The sequence below is a fragment of the Silurus aristotelis genome (assembly GCF_946808225.1).
Source record: "Silurus aristotelis genome assembly, chromosome: 16".
Lineage (NCBI taxonomy): Eukaryota > Metazoa > Chordata > Actinopteri > Siluriformes > Siluridae > Silurus > Silurus aristotelis.
The window spans coordinates 3,959,527-3,980,406 of NC_139589.1; the positions used below are offsets into that span (position 1 = coordinate 3,959,527).

Below are 20,880 nucleotides of genomic sequence, written 5' to 3' on the forward strand. Positions count from 1 at the left end.
TGCCCTGTCTCTTGCTAGAAGAGTTTATAATGAATACAGACATTTAAAGAGAATTGTGTGTAATGAAGCATGTGATAATCTCAGGTTAGGAACTGTCTCCAATTAATTAGTAATTCAGTATTACGGCATTTTCCAGAACTGTAGAGTTTTTGTCATCAACCAATGCTGTGCCTTAGAGCCGTGACTTCTGCTTCCTTTTAAGTGATGACGCAGATGTGTCCTTGGTCGTTCCCAAACGTGTGCATCCAGCTTCTTAGTGGCTCTCTTCCTGATTTGCACTGCTGAGTGACAACATTTCTGCAACCGCAAACCGAATACATCTCATGGACGTCTAGTAGTTTAAAGGCAGCCGACATGTGGAAGTCATAAAGCCGAAAATGTGGTTCTTTCTTTCCTTAGATTGACTGACAGACATGGTATGTTGTGTAACCTCAGCCATACACAGTATCTGGATATCAACAGAAGTGTTTGAGAGGGACAGAGTGTTTAACCCTGTGTTGGGTTGTGTGATTTTTTTAAATTTAATTTTCTGGGAATATGTCTCCCTAGAGACAGTAGCAGGTTTGAAAGGGTTATGACCGCAACAGAAGTGTCAAAATTGGCATTTTCATGAAGGCCTGAAGGGCCGTAAACCAGGTTATATGTTTTGTAACATGTTGTAAGCGCATCGTGAGATGATCATGGCTGTTAGTCATTCATTCAATCATCTTTGGTGAGCGCCTTTTTCTTGTCAGGGTCACAGTAAAGCCTGAGGGGCTCACCGCAGGGACACACCCTTAATTTGTTGAGGAGACCAGAGAACCCCGGAGGAAATCCACATGGAAACAATTCCAAAACGAAACACTTTGAAAGTCCACCCAGACAGCAAGGATCAAACTGGGGTCTTTGCTACTTTCGTGCCACCCTTGTTTTTTTTACCTTTATAAAAGTGTATCTTAGGGGAAACATAGCAAATCTTTACAATACGGTCAGCACACGTTTTGCATGTGCACACTGCCAGAGGGGTATTTGAGTACGGACCATAACTAACCAAGGACAGGTGAGTTTCTTTAAAGTGCTATAGACATGAGATCACTTCATAATGTTAGACAGAGCTTTCTAATTATGCAATCTGTACAAACTTCAGAGCATTTTAAAAAATTTTTTGGACTTGGCAGAAAAATATTTTCTTACATTGATAAGGATTTTAGAGCTTCCAAGTTTCAATTTGATGGAAAATGTGAGACAGTTACATTGTGATCTCTAAACAACAACAACTGTTGTTCAAACAGGTAACTTACTGGCGAAGGCCACTCTGCTACTGTTAAATAAATCAAATGCTAACAAATTTCACTTAGATTTAATGGCATTTTCTTACTTCCTTGAAGCAAACTATACAGATTACAGGATATATACTGTACTATACAGTGCATGCAGCTGCCAGTTTTATGAAAAACACCACTGGTGTTCTTGGTGCCCATTCAAGTACCGCAACTGATCTTTATAATCCAACAAAATCGAAATCATAATGTCAGGCATGAAATTACCCAATCGTGCTTTTGGGAAACAGGGCCCAGGGCAGGACTGAACGATATGTTTTGCACATTTTTGAAGCCTAGCGTTCTTGTAATGCCATTTGTTGGCAATTTTCGTTCACTATCAACTAAATCGCCCTCATTGTTATCTACCAGTTTGACTGGATTAAAGTTGAAGCATGAAAATGCTTTGAAGACCGTAGTGAGTTTCCAATATATTCCTCTCTCATGTATTTTTAGGCATTAACGCTCGCAATTCTGGAAAAGTAACCCCACTCGATAAAATGGTTTATGCTTCCAAATGGGCTGAATGGTTTATAAAATGAAAACGCTCTCTGCATATCCTTGACAACTGCATTTTAACCTGTTAGACGATCTGCCATCATCTTTGAAGTCAAATGCACAACATTTCATGACATCTTTCCATTTAGGAGATGGATTGCACAATTTCAGATCGAATTGTTTTAAATTAAAACAATAGTTGTATTAACTGTTAATTATGAGACTCTTTGCTAAACATTATTTTTCCAAGACGAAACAAAAGAGCCACCTACAGCCCTCAGTGAAGCCTTTTTACTTACTGCTTAACAAACCTCATTTAGTGGCAGTTATGTTGTGAAAGGGATGCTTACAATTTACAGCCGTGCTGCAAGTACACCAGGGGCATTTTTAGTGCTTCCTTAGTTTTTATTGCCTCAAAATATTTTTCCTCTCAAGGCACTGCTGATATCTATTGTATGGAAAATAAATAGAAATGGGCTTCATAGGAAACACTTGGGACGGAAGCGGGTGTCTGTCTCTTTGCAGCTCTTGACTAGATTAATTGGACTCAGAATGTGAATGTCTCTGGGATTTTTCTGAGTGTCCTTGTGGAGCATTTCCGCCTCTCTGCTATCAAAAAAGTGGTGACTCAAGGCTGTGTTGACGGACTCGTGATGAGGGTAACTCAGGGCAATATTCTTGAATTGCCAACAAACATAATGGAAGTCCATCACTTTAGTAGCCTTCCATTCAAAAGAACCATGAAAGCACTTGAATGAGTAGTAGCCCTTATAAAATGAACTAATGACCAATGCATTGAAGCAAGCCCACCACTTAATCATTGGCTTCCTCAGGATTCTGACTGAAAATGCAGTGTTCTCTTTCAAATCTCCAGCTTTGTTCCTGAAAATGGGTTCCGATTTGTTTTCCGCTTCTTGAATATACCCTTCCGTCATACTGTCGGGCCATGTTCAGAAGAGCAAGATAATGAACTTTAACAGAGTATCGAAACCACAAACCATAATGGCCACTGTGCAGCTCATTTATTGCTCTGTGGCTGAGAAACAGTGACATTGGTATGTAAGTCATTAGATCATTTTAGAGTTATAATACACAACATCAATCACAATATATAGCAAAAACTGCAAAAATGAGAAAAGAAGAATGTAAAATTTCCAAAATTTAAGCAATTTAAAGACAGGATAATGTCAATCAGTGTATATTTTTTTATTTTCCAGTCCAGTTTGAGTGAACCTGTACCCTAAATAAGCTCAGATTCCTGTTCTTGACTGATGGTCTTATATGCTCTGAGATAACCTTCTGCTTACCCTGGTTGTAAATAGTGATTATTTGCATTACTGTAGACTTCCTGTCAGCTTAACCCAGTGTGCCCTTCAGCAGCTTGCTGGATGTTTTTTGTTTTTTGCACCATTCTGTATAGAGATCAGCAGCTTCTGAAATACTAAATCCAGCCATCTGGTACCAAAGGCCATGCCACAGATATCCCATATGTTCTCTATTTCGAGACTTTAGCACACAATAGCTGCAAAGTAATAAGTGAAGTCTCTTAAATTGGGAGTTCTAAAGATGTGCATCTATAGTGATAGTCCTCATAATAGATTTTTTTTCAATAAAATATTCTTCCTCATGTTTAATGTTTAGTGAAATATAATTAGTCAATGCAGAGCTTGCCTGAGAATCACGTCTTTGCACGTTCTTTCTTTCTTTTTTTTCATACTGGCCCCATATTAATAGATACCACATTGACGGAAAGTGGTGGAAAGTACAAAAGCATACTTTAGTGATTATGGAGAAGTGTTTTCACTCTACAACCTGAAAACATGCATTTTCTTCTTTGTTTTTTTATGACCCAGCAAACGGTTTTAATACTTAGTTTCGGACGTGACACAAAGAATATTTGGGTGATCCTGTGAGAGGAAATGAGAGCGCAAGCTGAACGTAGGCCACAGGATAACAGCTAGCTGGATTTAGACGCATACTGGTCTAGTTGTAAGAGCTGCTTTTTTGCGCTGTGGTGATCTGCTGGGATAAATGTACCTCCAAAGAATGTAATCTGCCTCGGTTTATTGGCCTACCCATTGAGAAGACTTGTAATCTTTAATACTTCCTCCTTTAAGCTGTCTGGGTCTGAAAAGGTCTCTCGTTCCCTTTGTATGGTTTTCGTGGAATGAAGACTTGAGACCTTATATAGTGGACTAAATTCTAAACTTGTTTTGAATTGTTATTGTATTAAATGTGTCAGTAGTCTGTGGAATGATTTAACACTTCGCGGTGTATGGTATGCCACCGCTACAAGAATCTTGGATTTCAATCTGATATCTGCTGCAAATTTTGGGAATTTGAGGGTGTTTTTCTTATTCTGGTGTTAGTCGAGTTTTCATTGCCAAATACATTTTATGTGATAATTGAGTGATGGCAAGGATCTCAACAGCTAGCTATTTTCAGACTAAACCCCCCTCCCATGCATAAATGCAGCCTAAACCTCTCCAATTATGTTCAATTGACATTGGCCCTGCAGTTGCTTTCTTGAAGCAGTTCGGCAAAACATATCACCTCCATCAAGGTCAAGATAAAACGGCAAATCATAACATTATGGCCACTGTACCACTGGTTTATTGAAAGCATCTGTCAGTAGTTTGCATGCATGCTCTCACCTTTACTTTCTCCTTTATTCCACTGCAACAGTTCTTAATTGATTTGAAGGAACGGTAAGGTCTTTATATTGAAAGACATAAGAGTATGTATATGGGAATAATTATAGCATATTAGTTATTACTTTAAAAATTTAAATTGTATAATGCTTTATTTAATACCTTCTTGGGCCACACCTACACCAACTCTCCAATCAGCCAATTATTTATCAACAAAACTATGTGGAAGAGAATGCAGAAACAGGTCGAGCTTCAAATGATTGTAACATCAAACATAAAAATAGGGGGAAACGAGATCTCAGTGATTTCGACCATGGCATGGTGGTTTTTGCCATACAGACTGGCTTGAGTATTTCAGAATCTATTGATCTCATGGAATTTTTCCACACATTCTGTGAGTTTATGTTGTGAAAAACAGTAAAGCACCCAGTGGTTGATGGGCGGAAACAGCTTGTTGATGAGAGAGGTCAGTGGAGTATCGCTATAAAGGTTCTAAGTACCAAGAAACCAACCATTTCGGTAATCATTTTTATAGTCGTTGTGGGCAGAAAAGCATGCACAACATGTCCAACCTTAATGAAGATGGGCTTTAATAGAAAAAGCGCCAAGAACCAAGAATCTGAGATCGCGTTGGGAACAGGCTAATCAACGGCTACGTCTACACTAATCAGGATAAATTAGAAAAACGGCTTTTCCTTCGAAAAGTTTATGCTGTTTATTTACTCTCCGTCTCTTGGAAAAGTCGCAGCAATGTCGAGGAAAGGCATCGTCACCTGACTAAAAATGCATCATCGTTTTTGAAAGTTTTCTTTTCACAGTCCACACTGCAACGTGAAAACAGATTTTAGAAATGTATTCACTTCGGAAAGCATTTTCAATAAGCTGCATTTTTTGTTGACTAAAAATGCCGTCTCAGTGTGGACGGAAGGCCAAAAAAAAAAAACGTGTTTTCAACCAAATTTATTAGTGGGGACATGGCCATAGTTGTGTATAACATAGTTTTCAAAAAATGTTCTGTAGTCTTCAAATTCTTTTTAAATTTGAAAGGCAATGTGATCTCAATAAACCGACCGTGTTGTCAGCTTAGCAAATCCATTTTCTCTACATAATTACCTGAAGTATAGATTAAGTAAGAGCAATCAGTGAATGATTATTGTTGTAATGTTTTGTATGTGGGTTAAACACCTCTTTAACTGAAGGATATCTGGCACTTTAAATTTTAATGACTTTTTCCTGTACTTTTCATGGCTATCTGCAATGCCGGTACTTACTCATAGTTGTCTTAACCATATGCTATTTTCACACTAGTTACACGCCGGGAGGGTTTGGCAGGACTGTCTGTATCTTAATTTGATAAACAAGTGTTTAAATGCTCATTAAGCGCTTGCGGTCAGATGAACAGCGCAGACTCTTTAATAGCATGTCTATGCTGTCTGCTCATGATAGCTGACTCAGTTGGGAAAGCTCGGCCTAATTTTATTTGAAAGTCTGAAGCTCAGTTTGTGGAGACGAGTCAGCATTATCGCTGTGCAACAACTAATTAATCCTGTTGTGGATTTCTGAGGGAATCTCCAGCTTGTATTGCTCTTTATCTGAATACACCATAACTAAATAGCGCTGTGCGCATTAATGTCTTTTTTTCCTTTGGTTGCCCTGCTGTATGAAATTCTTCACTTCCTTCTCATCATTGTGGTTCTGACAGAGAAGCAAGCTGATGGTTTGCGTGCATGTATGAGTAGAAATAGTCTGATCCTTATACCGTTGTCAGGCCCTTGGCTAATCTTAATTGCAAATCTCCCAGATGCCTCTAGTCAGCCATTTATTTTCTTGCTTCCTCCATCTGTGTGGCAGCATGCCATGTCTCTTCACTATTTCAGTTTCCCACCAGACGGCACTTTCTAGACCTGCATGATCTGCAGGAGGGCAATGGACCTGTGGAGCTTGTTTCCTGAACTGAAAACTGAATGGCGCAATGCACGTGATTGAGTATATTTGTTTTCGACACAAACTGAAAGGGCAGAGTTCTGTAATGCAAAAATTGTAATGCAGTATATGCTTGGTCGAATTTTATATTTCTCAAATCAGTGGTGCATTGTACAAAAGTAGAAATATACTGAATACGATTGGTTTCCGGATCAGGTTATGTAGTCGAAAACTTCATTTACACTTTTTCATGTGTATCATGAAAAAAAAAAAAAAAAAATATATATATATATATATATATATATATATATATATATATATATATATATATATATATATATATATATATATATATATATATATACACACACACACACACACACACACACACACACACACACACACATACATACATATATACATAGGTTAAAATTGTGAGGGCTTCTGCTCTGCAGTATGATACAGTATAGGATCCTAAAATTCCATCGAGATCCCAGTGAATAAACTGGAATCTTGATGTGATCAAAACTGTTTGTTGGTTCCAGATTTTTTCAGTCTGGAAAATGCTGGTATTTAAATATCATGTTCACCCTCTGAGAACTAGCAGAGACAATGCCTTGTGAAAAAGCTTGTAAAAATTATAAGGTGCATTTACCAATCTGACATGGTCTGCATCAGAGTTAAATTCAGAGATTTGATAAAGACCAGAGGTGATTCCAAAAATTTGTCCATTTCAAAAGGGATCCTTTTTTTTCAGTCTTTTTGAGAGAAAACAAACACACCCTGGTGTGCGCACGTTTCACATTTCTAGTATTATACCTGCAATATGCTTTATTTTATTTATTTAAATCAAAAAGACATATCTATAAAGCATAGCCAGAGGGTCTGTGATTTTTATTACAGCAGTTAAATTACAACCAACTAATACAAAACATTAAATTTAGTATTGGGTTCTTATGTTAATAATATATAATTATACAAGTATAGTTGCCTAACAAATGCAATATATTCATAGAAACAAATACAGTAAGATTTAAAAGATATTTCTAATTTTCCCTGTTGCAAAACCCTGGTTTATATTAATAATCGTCACATCATCAAGTGTTTGTGTCATTGATTATGAATTTCAAGTGGCCAAATAATTTTCTCTCATCTCTAATTCGTTTTGTCAATTCTAAAGCAAATCCGTTTCACATCATGTACATATTGTATACTTGAAAGAAATAATTGACATGTTATGTCTCTACAACAAGACAAACAAGAGGACAAGGGAAGTCTGCAGGTCCGCTGGAAGGGAATTTATTTCTGTGTGAAGACGATTTTACAGCCTGCGTGCAGTTGTTGAATTTGGATGATGGTAATCTCTTAATTATATGTACTATTGTAGGCACTACTGATGTCTGCTGATAAGATGCCCTCTCCTTTTTATGCCCCTCTTTCCAAATCAACAGTGTGACTATATGTGATTCATGGGGCATGTTTTTGTGATTTTGTTTATTTCTGACATCCTGTTGTGCATTACAATGCCGACCTTGTGGAATTTTACATGAAGACGTACGGGAACGGTGATAAAAACGTAGCTTCATTTTTTTTATTTTTATGAATGACACCTGATTTTCGTTCTGTTCTTTGTTTCTGTGCTTCATATCCATTTTCATTTGTATTGGGGCTGATTATACACAATGATAAAATTACACTGAAGATAAAATGGAAGAATCGTAAACTTATCATAAAGATTTATTTACAGGACACTTCCTGGCTTTGAAGAGTCATCTCTCTGGGCTTGGATAACGAAAAAAAAAAAAAAAACAATCCCCATTCTCAGTCTGTTCTCTGAACTTTTGCCTCTCTTTGATAATTCCTTCATGCTAATCCAATGTTCCTCTGCTATATTGAGAGGGATGGGTGTGTATTCAATTTGCTGATTATCTCAGACCCGAGTCACGGTGTAGACACATGCCAGGGGCTGTCTTGATGACACTTAGACCCCATGGAGAAGAACAAACTTCCGCTCAGGATGTCCCTCCAGCGCTCATATTGTCTGTGCGTGAAAGCAATTTGTGTGCTTGCGTGTGCCGGGGGAGGGATCGTGAGCACTTGAGTCCCGCCTCAAGGATTTCAGAGGTTCAGGGGCCGGTCATTGTATCACTTTGTTGGTTTAATTCACTCTATTGTCACACCAGCGAACAGATTACAATAAATCGATTAGTGCTCACTATGGCCCTGCTTCCTCTTTCACTTTCTCACACATGGCTTTTATCTGACCAGGGAACACAAAGGCTGGGTTAATCAGAACGTTCTTTCCCAATGACACTGTGGGTTTAGGCTTGGGTACACTTTATCAGTAGAGACAGCGTAACAGATTTTATTGCCTGGAGGAAGTACTTAAAGAGTGAGATTGAAATCAACAAAATAAGGACATGAAAGGGGCATCTCCAAGGCTTCAGTCTCACCAGTAGTGTTGTCAGGTTTTATTTTGGTCCATGATCGCGTTGTCAGCTTGGACACTGTCAATGCGAAGTAGACTAGGACATAATGGCTTAGCAAAATAACAATTTGAGAGCAGATTTTGGATAAATAAATAAAACCAAAAAAAAAAAAAAAAAAAGAGAAACCACAGCAAATTCGAAAACAAAACAAAACCAAAAACAGAAACACAACAACAAAAAAGCAAATACATGACCGCAATTTGGAAACGTGACAGCAAAGATAAAAACTCAACAATTTCAAACAGCTAAGCCATCAAAATAAACCATACACAATATACAATATACAGTGGAATTTGTGGTTGGAAAAGTTACTGTGAATTCAGAAACATAACAATGTTCTAAATTTGGGAAAAAAAAAATGTAAGAGAGCATTAACACAGCATCAAAACCAACACAACAAACATGACAGCAAAACAAAGCAGAAATAAAACACCAAAAATGAAACCAACTTAAACACCAAGAATGTGATAGAAAGCGAATTTGAAGGCATAAATTCAGAAAATAGCTGAAAAAAAAAAACTAAACAAAGACAAAACAGCAGCTTTAAAAGCACAACAACAATAAATTATGTACCATGACAACAAAACCAAACACATGAAAGCAGCTTCAAAAGCACAACACACAACCAAACAACAAAACCAAAAACACAAGTTGAACTAAAATCAGAACGGCTACATCTTTATTGAACATTACATGCTTGTTCATGATTGCTTTCAGTCTTCTGCCTTTTCTCAGGCTGACACGTGCTGGATCCAATCAACACCCAGCGTCTGACTTTCAGACCTAATCTTTCTGTTCATCTCACTTCAACTAGATGTTTGGGTTTTTTTTTTATTTCATCAAGTGCTGTAGCGTATTCTGAATTTGTTGTCTTCATTTGACTATGAATTTTCTGTTTTATGCTTTTGGTTTTGCTGTGCTGTTTCTTGATTCATTTTGGTTTATCAATGTGTTTTGCAGCACAATGATTCAGAACTAGAACTTTAATTCTCGTATAATCTCCACCTCCATAATCCCACTTCAAAACTGCACAGACATGACAACATATCAACAAACGTTTGAAGACACCTAACTCTAATGTGCTTTTTGAACATCCCATTTCACTCCCATTCCAATGTTCATGAGTTAGCAAAGTCTTGTATAAAATTATGTCTCCTTTACCTCAGAGATATTCAAACAAAAGAGATCAAACAAACGAGATAACAAACAAAAGCCTATTTGCTAGCGTTGCTCTGTGATATTTACCAGTCACACTGTTTTGTTTGCTAAATCCAAGTTTAACTAGCACTGAATCCCAACCCCAGCTAAACAGGCTATAAACAGACTAGGCAGCAGGTGATATTTTGGTTAATGGCAAATATTGTGTATCTACATGAATTCTGATTCACTCTTTAATGAGCAAACCACACAGCATTAGTTTATCACATGAGCAGAAAAACATATCGAGTATACATGAGTAAGAATGCTAAGAATGCTACTTTTTGAAGTTCCCATTCCACATTTAGCCTCCATTTGCTGTTATAATAAACTCCATTTCTTTGGGAAGATGTTCCACTAGATGTTTGAGTGTGCTTGTGGAGATTTGTGGGAGATTCATTCAGTTAGTAAAGTCAGGTACTGATTTAGTGTTCCAATTCATCCCAAAGGTGTTCAATAGGGTTGAGTTCAGAGTTCAATAGCAGGAGATCTTTAACTCAAACCCATGTAAACCATAGCTTCATGGAGTCCGGTTTGTGCACAGGCACAGGTCAGGAACAGGTTTGGATTTCCAAGTCCAACTGAAATGTAATTTTACAGCACCCAAAGACATCTTATACAATTGTGTTCCTCTAACTTGCCGGCTGGAGAATTCAGGTATCCAACTATTTTTGTTCCATAGAGTTCTATCTTGTGATGCTTACATCTAGGTTGAGGAATACTCACATTTAATGTGAGGTGCTAAACAGCTGTATAAACATTAAAAATGAAAGAGAACTAATCTGTATTTGTAACGTTTAATGGTCAGTCCTGTTTGTTTTTTTGGACTAAACATTCCCATATGCTAAACTGAACTTCTGTTGCCATTGACTAAAGAAGAACATGGAACCAAAGAACTGATTCAGATTGTTAATTTAAATGTACGTTCCATTGGAATGGAATTTTCTTTTAGGTAACTAAATTTGGGCATCGTGAAATGGCACATTCAGGATGGACCTTTTTGTCTGGATGCCAGATTTATATGCTTGCATAGAAAATTATGCCCAATATGTAATGTGTGTATAAAAAAAAGACAAACAACAATAAAAGAGCATGTCAAAGGTGCTAATACACCATTATATAACCTAATTTAGACAATTAACCCATACCTCTTACTTCCCATCACCTCTTCATGACCCCTGTGGTCTCAGAGGCTCTATGAGCCACAGCCTAAAATCACACATGGCCTCGGCTCTACCAAAAACTTACAACAGGCCCTGCTTTTTAGTATTCATGCAGTACTTATGAGTGTGTTTGTACGTCTGGGTGTGCATTTTGATATTTATTCGTCAGGGTTTGTTGACCCGCCAGGTATTTTTCCAGCATGCACAGTGAAGCGTAGGACATGAAAACTTTCCAGTCCATCAATTGCACATCCGCTCTCACAAGCTTCCATGCTTATTCATAGACTTCCTTGTTTTCTCAGCACTGCTTCATGTTTATACAATATGTGTTGTCTCATGGCTTGTAATTTTTTCACAGAAAGTTTTGGCGCTTTTAGTCCTTATATCGTTTTTTATTGTAACTTGATAAAATCGTAAATCAAAAGGCATGGCCTAGCCCACCCTGGAATAGTGTTAAGTATGCGGTAATATACAGTCATTTGTTAATAATGATCAAATTACAGTACATAATTTAACAAAACAGAGCAATTTACAGCAGTGTGATGTAGACGATTTACAGTGTGTATATACATGTGGCAGCGGGTGCGTGAACGAGGGTCGGTTTGCGAGTAGACGCATCGAGTAGACGTATCGTACGGAAATTAAAATGGCAAGCGGAAATTTTTATATGTTTACAGTTTTTCTGTATCACTATTTTTTGTATAACTATCGGCATTGTAAGATCAAAAAACATGTCGAACCATCGTAACTCAGGGACTACCTGATAATGTAAAGTTTTAAATTTATGGTATTTGTTGCACCTCTCGTATATAAGTACCGTACATCTGAACAGCTATGGGGTTTAGGGCCTTGTTCACAAGTGGTAGCTTGGTGTGGCAGGAATTTGAACTTATGACCTTCAGATCCAAAGTCAAATGCCTTAACCACTAAGCTACCACCTCATCTATTTAACTTAGTTCAGGTCTCAATTTTCATCCCCAATCTTTCCTCCAACCGAACGCTCATGCATGGTGTCAATATGGCGGTACACTTCTCAGACCTCTCACCAGAGAAGGTGGCTAAGGAGAACTGGATTGTGGCAATTGTTTGCACAATGTAAGCCAGACAGGGCCACCAACCAGTGTGTGTCAGGAACGTTGAGTGCTCTTGGAAATATGTGGAGGATTAAATCCAGCATGAACTCGAAAGAATTTTACAATAACAGGAAATGAGGACACCCTGTGAGTCCTGCTGAGAATATGTGAGGTGGTGGTAAGGGGGTGTGTCTTTCTTGAATATAAATCAATATTTTTTTTATAAATCTGGCTATCGATTGTGGAGAAATATTTTTCAGGCCAATAAGTCGGATAGTGATGTAAACTGTGACAGAAGTGTTATGTACTGGTGATGAAATGACGTCGAAAGCTTTGGCGCTTTTTGTCTTTATATCGTTTTTCACTGTGCTGGATTTTTCACATGCTGGGTTCAAAAACAAGCTGTGTTTAATCTAACGTTCTACACATGCAAGGACGCAACAGTGCAGAGGAAGTCAAATTGTTTTTGATTTCTTATGAGACTGTCACATATTGACATGTTTGTATGAAATATACTCAATGATCATTGAGTATAAAAACTGTAATACACATAGCTACAAAATTATGCTTTGTTTGATTATATTTAACAATCCGTAGGCTTAAAGTAGACACACAATTTTCTGTTTGCTTTTAGTGTGAAAGTGTTTCAAGTGAATTCATTTTTGGTTTCATTAATGTCAAAAGCTTTATAAAAGGTGCAGGTGTAAGGAGAGATTCACACTAGGCTATAAACACTTTTTCCATCTTGTAACAATGAGAAAGAAGAACATTTCGGTGGATTGGCAGTTCTTAAGCAATACACCTGCCAATGTCATTACTGTGTCTAGGACAAACGGTGAAAATTCGGCAAGAAATATTGCTAAAACAGAGTCCATAAAACCAAATACTTCCTGTATGTATGACCTCTGTCCATCAGATATTTCTGACCCCTCAGTGTTAACAGCTGTCCTAACCTCTGGAGAAGAGTCTTCTCATTTAAACATGCAAATTGGAAGTTACTGGGCTTCTTTTTTTAAATCCTTCGTTTTGTCTCACCCAAGTGAGGCTGCTTGATTTATTTTCCTCATGGGTTTTAACTGAACCTGTGCAATAAAGTATGCATGCTTAAATGAGCAATAATTTTTCAACCTATATTCTTTAGTACACCTGCATTAATATATTTGGGATTGCTGTAGACATGAAGTTCAACCAGTTTCACTATACAGTGAAAAATATCCAGAATACAATGAAGTCAAAGGGCAGAGGTGGATGGAGTAATGAATTATTCTACTCAAGTAAAAGTACTGCTACTGCAATAAAATTTTACTTAAGTACAAGTCTAAAAATGTACTTAAGTAAAAGTAAAAGTGTTAACAGCAGGGGTGGGGTGGGGGATTCTAGTGTAGTTCAAAAAGTACAAGGGGATATAAATCTTAAACTAGTTTTTAATTAAAGTAACACCTTTACAACTTTACAGTGCATTAACAAAAAAAATATCTCCAGTTATAATGTAATTTATGATAATGAGAGAAATCGCAAATGGAGATTAAGAATTCAGGCAGGGAGATGCATCACTGCCATCTGTTTTTCCATCTCCATCTTTCTTTCTTGTGAGTTTAGCCAGTTTGTTCCCTGCCCATCAATCAACCAGTCAGTGCAGTAGTTTCCAGGGCGTGATTTTTACCCCCTTGCATTATTTTCAAAATGCAGTACAATAGTGCAATACTTTAAAATAAAACATACTTAAGTAAATGTAAAAAAATACAGATTTTTACACACTATTTAAAAGAAGTAAAGGTTTTGTGTAGAAGAAAACTATTCAATTACAGTAACACGTGTAATTGTAATTCATTACTTTTCACCTTCATCAAAGGGCAGCTGCTGAATTCTGATAATTAGTATTGAAACTAATTGTATGTCACACCAGGGCTGTTCTATGACATTTTAAACACCGGAGCAACACTATTTAGCCATTCCGGTTGCTTTCCTGAAGGTTTTGTGCTGTCTTTGCAAGCAGAGGGCAAAAAACAGAAAGTGAGCTACTTCTATGTTTACTCAGAGTTACACTGACTATGGTAGCCCATAACCACAAATTCCTTCCCCTGAAAGAGCTGTTCCACCTCTTAAAGAAATAGTTATACAGATTTAGAGCTTAATTTACAAATACTCATGGCTAAAGGTTTTATGAAAATGTTCTCTTTTGCCTAAATGTTTATTGAAGCCCCAGCCCTGAAACTCCCATAATACGAGTTTTGAGTAAACAGATTTTACATTCACTGGAAAACTTCATGGTAGTGGAAACTAGAGATAGGCTATAGATGTGGTGGATATAGATCAGGTTGAAAAACACTAAGGGTTTCCTTGAATATTGTGTAAATTTGCTTTGATGCTAAGATCATAACATAGCTTCCTAGCATTCAAAGTACTGTTTCAAAGTTGAAGGAAGAACATGTTTTTTTCTTGAAGAAGTGATTTTCTTGAAGGTTGAAAATTATGGTCCATCAGACCATGCTGCTTCAGATTTCACAGCAAGATGGTCAGGCCAGGTGTAGCGTTCAGAAATAGCTGACGTGTGTGTGAGAGCCTCTGTGAATGAGTGGAATGTCTTAGATGGCCGCTGCAGTTACTGCTGTTGAGTGACAGAGGAGAGGTTTAGTGTCAGCACCCCATCGCGCAAGGGACACATCTTTCTGCTCCTGGAAAAGCTTTTTGGTGATATATATGCGCAAAGAGCACGGACAGCTGCGACATATGATGGACACAACACTTAATTTAGTCACAAGCCATAAACATGTCCGCAAGTGTGAATAAGTGCAGGGGTCGAAAATGCGAACACTGAATCGGCGTGAAATTTGTGTGGAGGACCTCATCATGTTTCACATGGGCTTCCTATGGTTTTCTGTCAAATTCCAAAACATAACAGCAGGCTGTATGGGGAGATTGGCTGTGCTAAATTGATCTTAGATCTGGAGGAATGTGTGCATAGGGGAATAAATAGGGGCAGGTGGGACCTGCCATATGTATCAGCTATTCAACAAATGTTGATCAGCAATAGATGCTTATTATAATATTTATAATATTTACATTAATATTATTATATAACTTAATACTCTATTGATTTGTTTGCTGTACACTTTACTAAGCTCCATGTAGATATTATTAACCTAGTGGCTAGAAAGGGGAACTGCAAGAAGTGTTCATTGAGGGCCACATGCTTTTTTAGGGTAAACTGGGCTAGTCAAAATTATTATTTTTTATTTTTTTGCTTATCTCAGCAAATATTCGGGATAAAATGTATTTAATTTTTACAAAAGAGAACCAATTCTATTGTGAAATATTTTGCAAAGATTGCAAGAGATAGGAGCTGAAATGAAGAGGTGGTAGCTCAGTGGTTAATATGTTGGATTTTTGATCAGTAGAAGATGGTAGCTTAGTGTTTGAAGCATTGGACTTTGGATCTGAAGGTTGTGAGTTCAAATCCCTTGGAAATTAGCTGCTCATTTGTATGAATTAGATAAATGCAAGTTGCTCTGGATAAAGGCATCTGCCAAATGCCATAAATAAAAATGTAAATACGATCAGAAGGTTGTGAGTTGAATCCCATCACCACCAAGCTGTCACTGCTGGGCTCTTGAGAGAGGTCTAACTGCTCACTTGTATAAATGAGGTAATAGAGGTAAATATAAAATGAGCTAAATTGCTCTGGAAAAGAGTGTTTTGCCAAATGCCATTGATGTAGCGGGAACATGAGACTATGGTGTCTATAACGTGTACATCAGAAATGTGTGTTTACTATGGTGACCCTTCCCTTTTAAATTCTGACTTATTTTCCCTGAGTGCATTTTAGCAATACTGCATTTTCGTTTTTGTTTTAACCTTTCATTCAACGGGATGCTCATGCATGCTGTCAACGCAAGTCACTCACAGAGATAAAACTGACCCAGTAGGTCATGTTGGAAAGGTGCGGTGAGAAAGCCTGAGATTACCCAGGCTCGGTGTGGCGTAGGTGTCAATATGGCAGTACACTTCCCTGACCTCCCACCAGACAAGGTGGTGAGCCATGGCTGAATTGTGGCAATTCGCTTGCACGATGTAAGCCAGACAGAGGCAACACCACTGACTAGGGTGTATGTTAGGAATGTTGAGTGCTTATGGAGATATCTGGGGTCTTGAGATTAAATCCCATGCGACAGTCAATCGCATAGGAGCCTTTCACTTTCCGTTAAGGACTATATTACAGCACCTGCGCATTAAGATTAAATAACCACATACTCTCTCTCTCTTTTTTTTCTTTCTCTCTTTCTCCTCTCTCTGCATTTAATTAGCTTAAAATCCCACTTTACCCTAACTGCACAAATGAAAGTGACCTTAAAAGTCCAGAAATACTTCCAAGCACTGCTGTCGTCTAATCATTAAAAAAAAATCTATTTGCATCCCATTTCCTGGTAATGAATGCACATTTTTAATACAGATGCTTCGTGCAGATGTTTAAATGAGAAACACCTGCTGTCAATTTAGCAAAAAAAAAAAAAAAGTAGATGAACTTTTTTGATGAATGTGCTAAATATCTGATGACAATTTAAGTTGCTAAAGTAGACCAACAATTACTGTGCAATGTTCTAGAAAGCTCCAGTTTTACGGCGTCCCTACGAAAAAAGCTTCGAAAGCTGCCGGAGCAGTACGGAGTAAACCCCTGTTTATTTGTTAATCCGACAAGTTTCATTTGCGAGGGCCAGCGAAGCAAATGTCGAGAAATGCACTGAGGGCAATAAGATCGTTTATCAGCGTGATAGCCCACAGCCCACATCAGACAACAGCTCAGGCCATTTAACCTCTCACCCTTAACCCCCTCACCATCACTGATTACTCTTAATTGCAGCTAAGGGCTGATTTATGTGCACCGATTCACAAGAGCTTACACACAACATGCACATCAGGTTGCGATTTCAGGTTGTAAAAGCCTGCCCTGAAAAGAAGCACGAGCACATGATGAAGTAGTGACACAGCCTTTTTAGCAGCTGCGCGCTTTTGCTAGCTTTCATTAATTAGCACGCGCTCATTGCGAGTCCGTAGGGACGTGTTTCTGTAGCGGAGCGGGAAAGAGGCACGCAAATTACAGCTAGGCATTTTGCGTGTAATGGGAAACTAATAGTCCGAATGGTTGGAAGTGGTAATGCGGCAGGTTTCCAGCAAAGAGGGTTTTGAGGGTTTGGCTGCTGAGCTCATTCATGGCTAGAGGATTATTATCTACTGCTCGTGCTGAGTGATCACTCTTCCTCAGGAGACTGTGGTGTAGCTCGTTCTGCTGCTGTGGTTTAAGCTTGTAGGGAGGTTCAAAAAGTGAGAGTTCAGAACTTACACCACATGCAACGTTTTTTTTATTTTTGACATGCTTTGTCTGTTTTGGCTAAATTGATTTTCTGCCTGTGCGCCGACCCTTTCGAAAATGTCTTGAAAGCTTGAGCTGGTCAGGTCTTGGTTTTGCATGTTCTACAGATGAATAGGTTGAAATACGCACTGTATGATTATAAATACTATTGCTGACATAGTATTCAGTAAACTAGTATTGTCTCGGGTAACAAACGGACCGCACATGTGAAGGGGGTGATGCAATGTTTGGCGGAACGGAAAATCGCAGTGTGGATCCTTTTTGTCTAAAAAAAAAAAATTAAGTTACCTGTTAAAACTGTCCACAATGAGAGTCGCAGTTAAACGCTTGCTGGTGTTTAGAGCTCGAATGAAAGAGGGTGCGAGTAAAAGAGAAAAAGACAGAGGGGGGGGGGGGGGGGGGGGGGAGAGGGAAAAACAAATAACCACAACCACATGTGCCTTTTTTTTTACACATAGCCTTTATAAACACTTCTGGTAAAAAAGTATAAAGTTAATGCAATTAAGCTGGCAATAAAAGAACATTCTGAGAACATCCTACAGTGGTGACAATCATAACGATAAACCACAATGCCTTAAATAAATCCGAAATATATAGAAAAAAGGAAAATGTCTAAATAATAAAAGAGGTAATGTAAAGAGGTAATGGTGTGTGTGTGTGTGTGTGTGTGTGTGTGTGTGTGTGTGTGTGTGTGTGTGTGTGTGTGTGTGTGTATCTAAAGTGTCTCATCAGTCTCATCAGGCCACATCCTCTTTCTATCACAGCACCCCAAATCACATTGCACACATAAAGAAAGATGGAAATGGAGATAAAAGAGAGGAGTAGGTCTCGCCCACAGCGTCCTGTGGTTTGAAATGTTCTTGATTCCAGCAGTGGAATATGTGTCACAGCGAGAGCGTGATTCTGCATTTACATTTAAACTTTTGCCCTCATCTCATCCTCGCTGTTCCTCTCCAGGTCCTAGAGCAGGTGGTAGCTCAGTGGTTAAGGTGTCGGAGGGTCGTAAATTCAAATCCCGCCACCAGTAAGCTGGCACCGCTGGACCCTTGAACAAGGCCCATAACCCTGAACTGATCAAAAGTCGCTCTGGATAATGTGCCAAATGCTGTTTACGAGAAACTTCATGCTGAACAAAAAAATAAAAACAAATGATTCATAGGGAACAAACAACTTTCTCGATCGAATAGCGTCAAACACCAAGGAACTTTCAAATGTTTGAATTCAATATCCGAATTTCTCACGAACGCCTAAAAGTAATCCACAGCTCTTATTTAATTTCCGAGCGCAGAGAACTGCTCTGGAGAAGACCGAGCGAAGATGTATTGAGAGGAAAAATACTCATCAGGAGGCCAGATTTAATCTTTGGCAAGGTTAAATGGTATAGAGTAGCATCGACGTGCTAGCTCGTGGCCTGCGTGTGGAGGTTTTTTTTTTTTTTCGGTCTCGTTTGACGTTTCAAAAGCATGTGGTATCAATTAGAGATCTCTATCAGTAATAATTCGAAGATTAGGAAAGAATCAGCGTGCAATAAAAGTCGGGAAAGGATAAAGAGAGCACTTAGCATAGTTTCAATGGGTTTTACAAAACACCAGCATAGTGGTCTTCGATTGAAACAAACTCGAACAACATTATTAGGGGAATGAAACAGTTCGTGTTAATGAGTCACACACACACTGGGATATACACACACTCACACACACACACACACACACACACACACACACACACACACACATGACTTCAGAGTAATTTCCAGTAAGTTGTCCACTTTTACAAGAGACCCTTATGACAAGAATGAACCCACTGGGTGTGGATATGAATAGATTGTTGTTATGTTGTATTGTGTTTTTTATTTTGTGTTGTGTTGTTATGTTGCTTGATTGTAATTTGTTGTTTCGTATTACGTATTTGTCTTATTGCGATATTTTGGTCTTATTTTTGTATTTTGTGTTGCTGGGTTGTATTCTTATATTGTGATGGGGTTTTATTGCGTTATGTTGTGCGTTATTATGCTCAGATGTGTGGGCATGTTGTATTGTCTTTTTCTGTGTTTTTTGGTTGCGTAGTCATATGATGTGAATATGAATATGAATTGTTATGTTTTGTTATGTTGCACTGGATTTTAGTTTTTTTTGTGTTGTGTTGTTATGCTGCTGGATTGTGTTATGTTGTATAGTATTATGTATAGTCTTATGTCTGTATTTTGTGTGGCTGGGTTATGTGGGCATGTTGTGCTGTGCTGTGCTATGACGTTTTTGTTTTTTGTGTTATCTTGTATTGTTTTATGCTGTGTTTTTAGTTGTGTTGTGTTGTCAGGTATTGTGTTGCATTTTCTTTTTATATGGTGTTTTTTCTTTTTATATGTGGGCACCTTGCGTTTCACTTTTGTGTTGTGAAGTTATGACGTGTTTGCATTGTGTGTTGATGGGTCGTGTGGGTATGCTGTGTTGTGTTGTGTTGCAATTATTGAGATGTGTTGGAGTACTAGATTGTTGTGCTGTTATATTGGGTTGTGTTAGTATGTTGTACTATGCTTTTAGGTTGTGTTATATTGTGTTATGTTGTGTTGGTATGTTGTACTTGGTTGGAATGCTGTGTTTGGATTATAGTATGTTACCAGTTTGTCTTTTGCTTTGTTTCTTTGTTGTGTTGTGCTGTTATGTTGCATACTGTGTTGTGTTGTGTTGTCTTCTCTTGTCTTGTCTTGTCTTGTCTTGTCTTGTCTTGTCTTTTGCTGTGTTTCCTAGTCGTGTTGTATTATCTTAAGGTGTGTGGTGTTTTTAGGTTGCAATGTTAATGCTGTGTTTTTAGTTGTGTTGTTATGTTGTGTTGCATTATTTACAGTCTCTCCACACATATCCATGCATTTCTCCGTTTTGCATGACAATGGAAAGAACATGTTTATGACATGTTTATGAAAACGTCCCGACGGCTCGAGGATTATAAATGATCCAGCAGCACCTGGAGCTCTTGTTCATACAGCACACAACAATCGCTGTAAATTTGTGGGCTTTGTTTTATAAATAGGCTGTCTGACATGACACAAGGCAGCACATGGGCTTATGCTGTTCTGTTTAATGCATGCTCTTCGGAACAGACTCACACACCTGCCATAGGCCAATTTAGAGCAAACTCTGTATACTGTGCAGGTAGAGGTGATAAAATGTCTTTAGTTTAGTACTCACATCTGGTGTGTACATGCTATCTGAATTTTAGCTGG

General features: G+C 38.1%; 1 protein-coding gene across 1 annotated transcript in view; it reads left to right on the plus strand.

Moving 5' to 3' along the window:
- The window catches only part of col23a1b (collagen type XXIII alpha 1 chain b), a 69,781-nt gene that overhangs the window by 2,840 nt on the left and 46,061 nt on the right, over positions 1 to 20,880 (plus strand). The window lies entirely within an intron of this gene.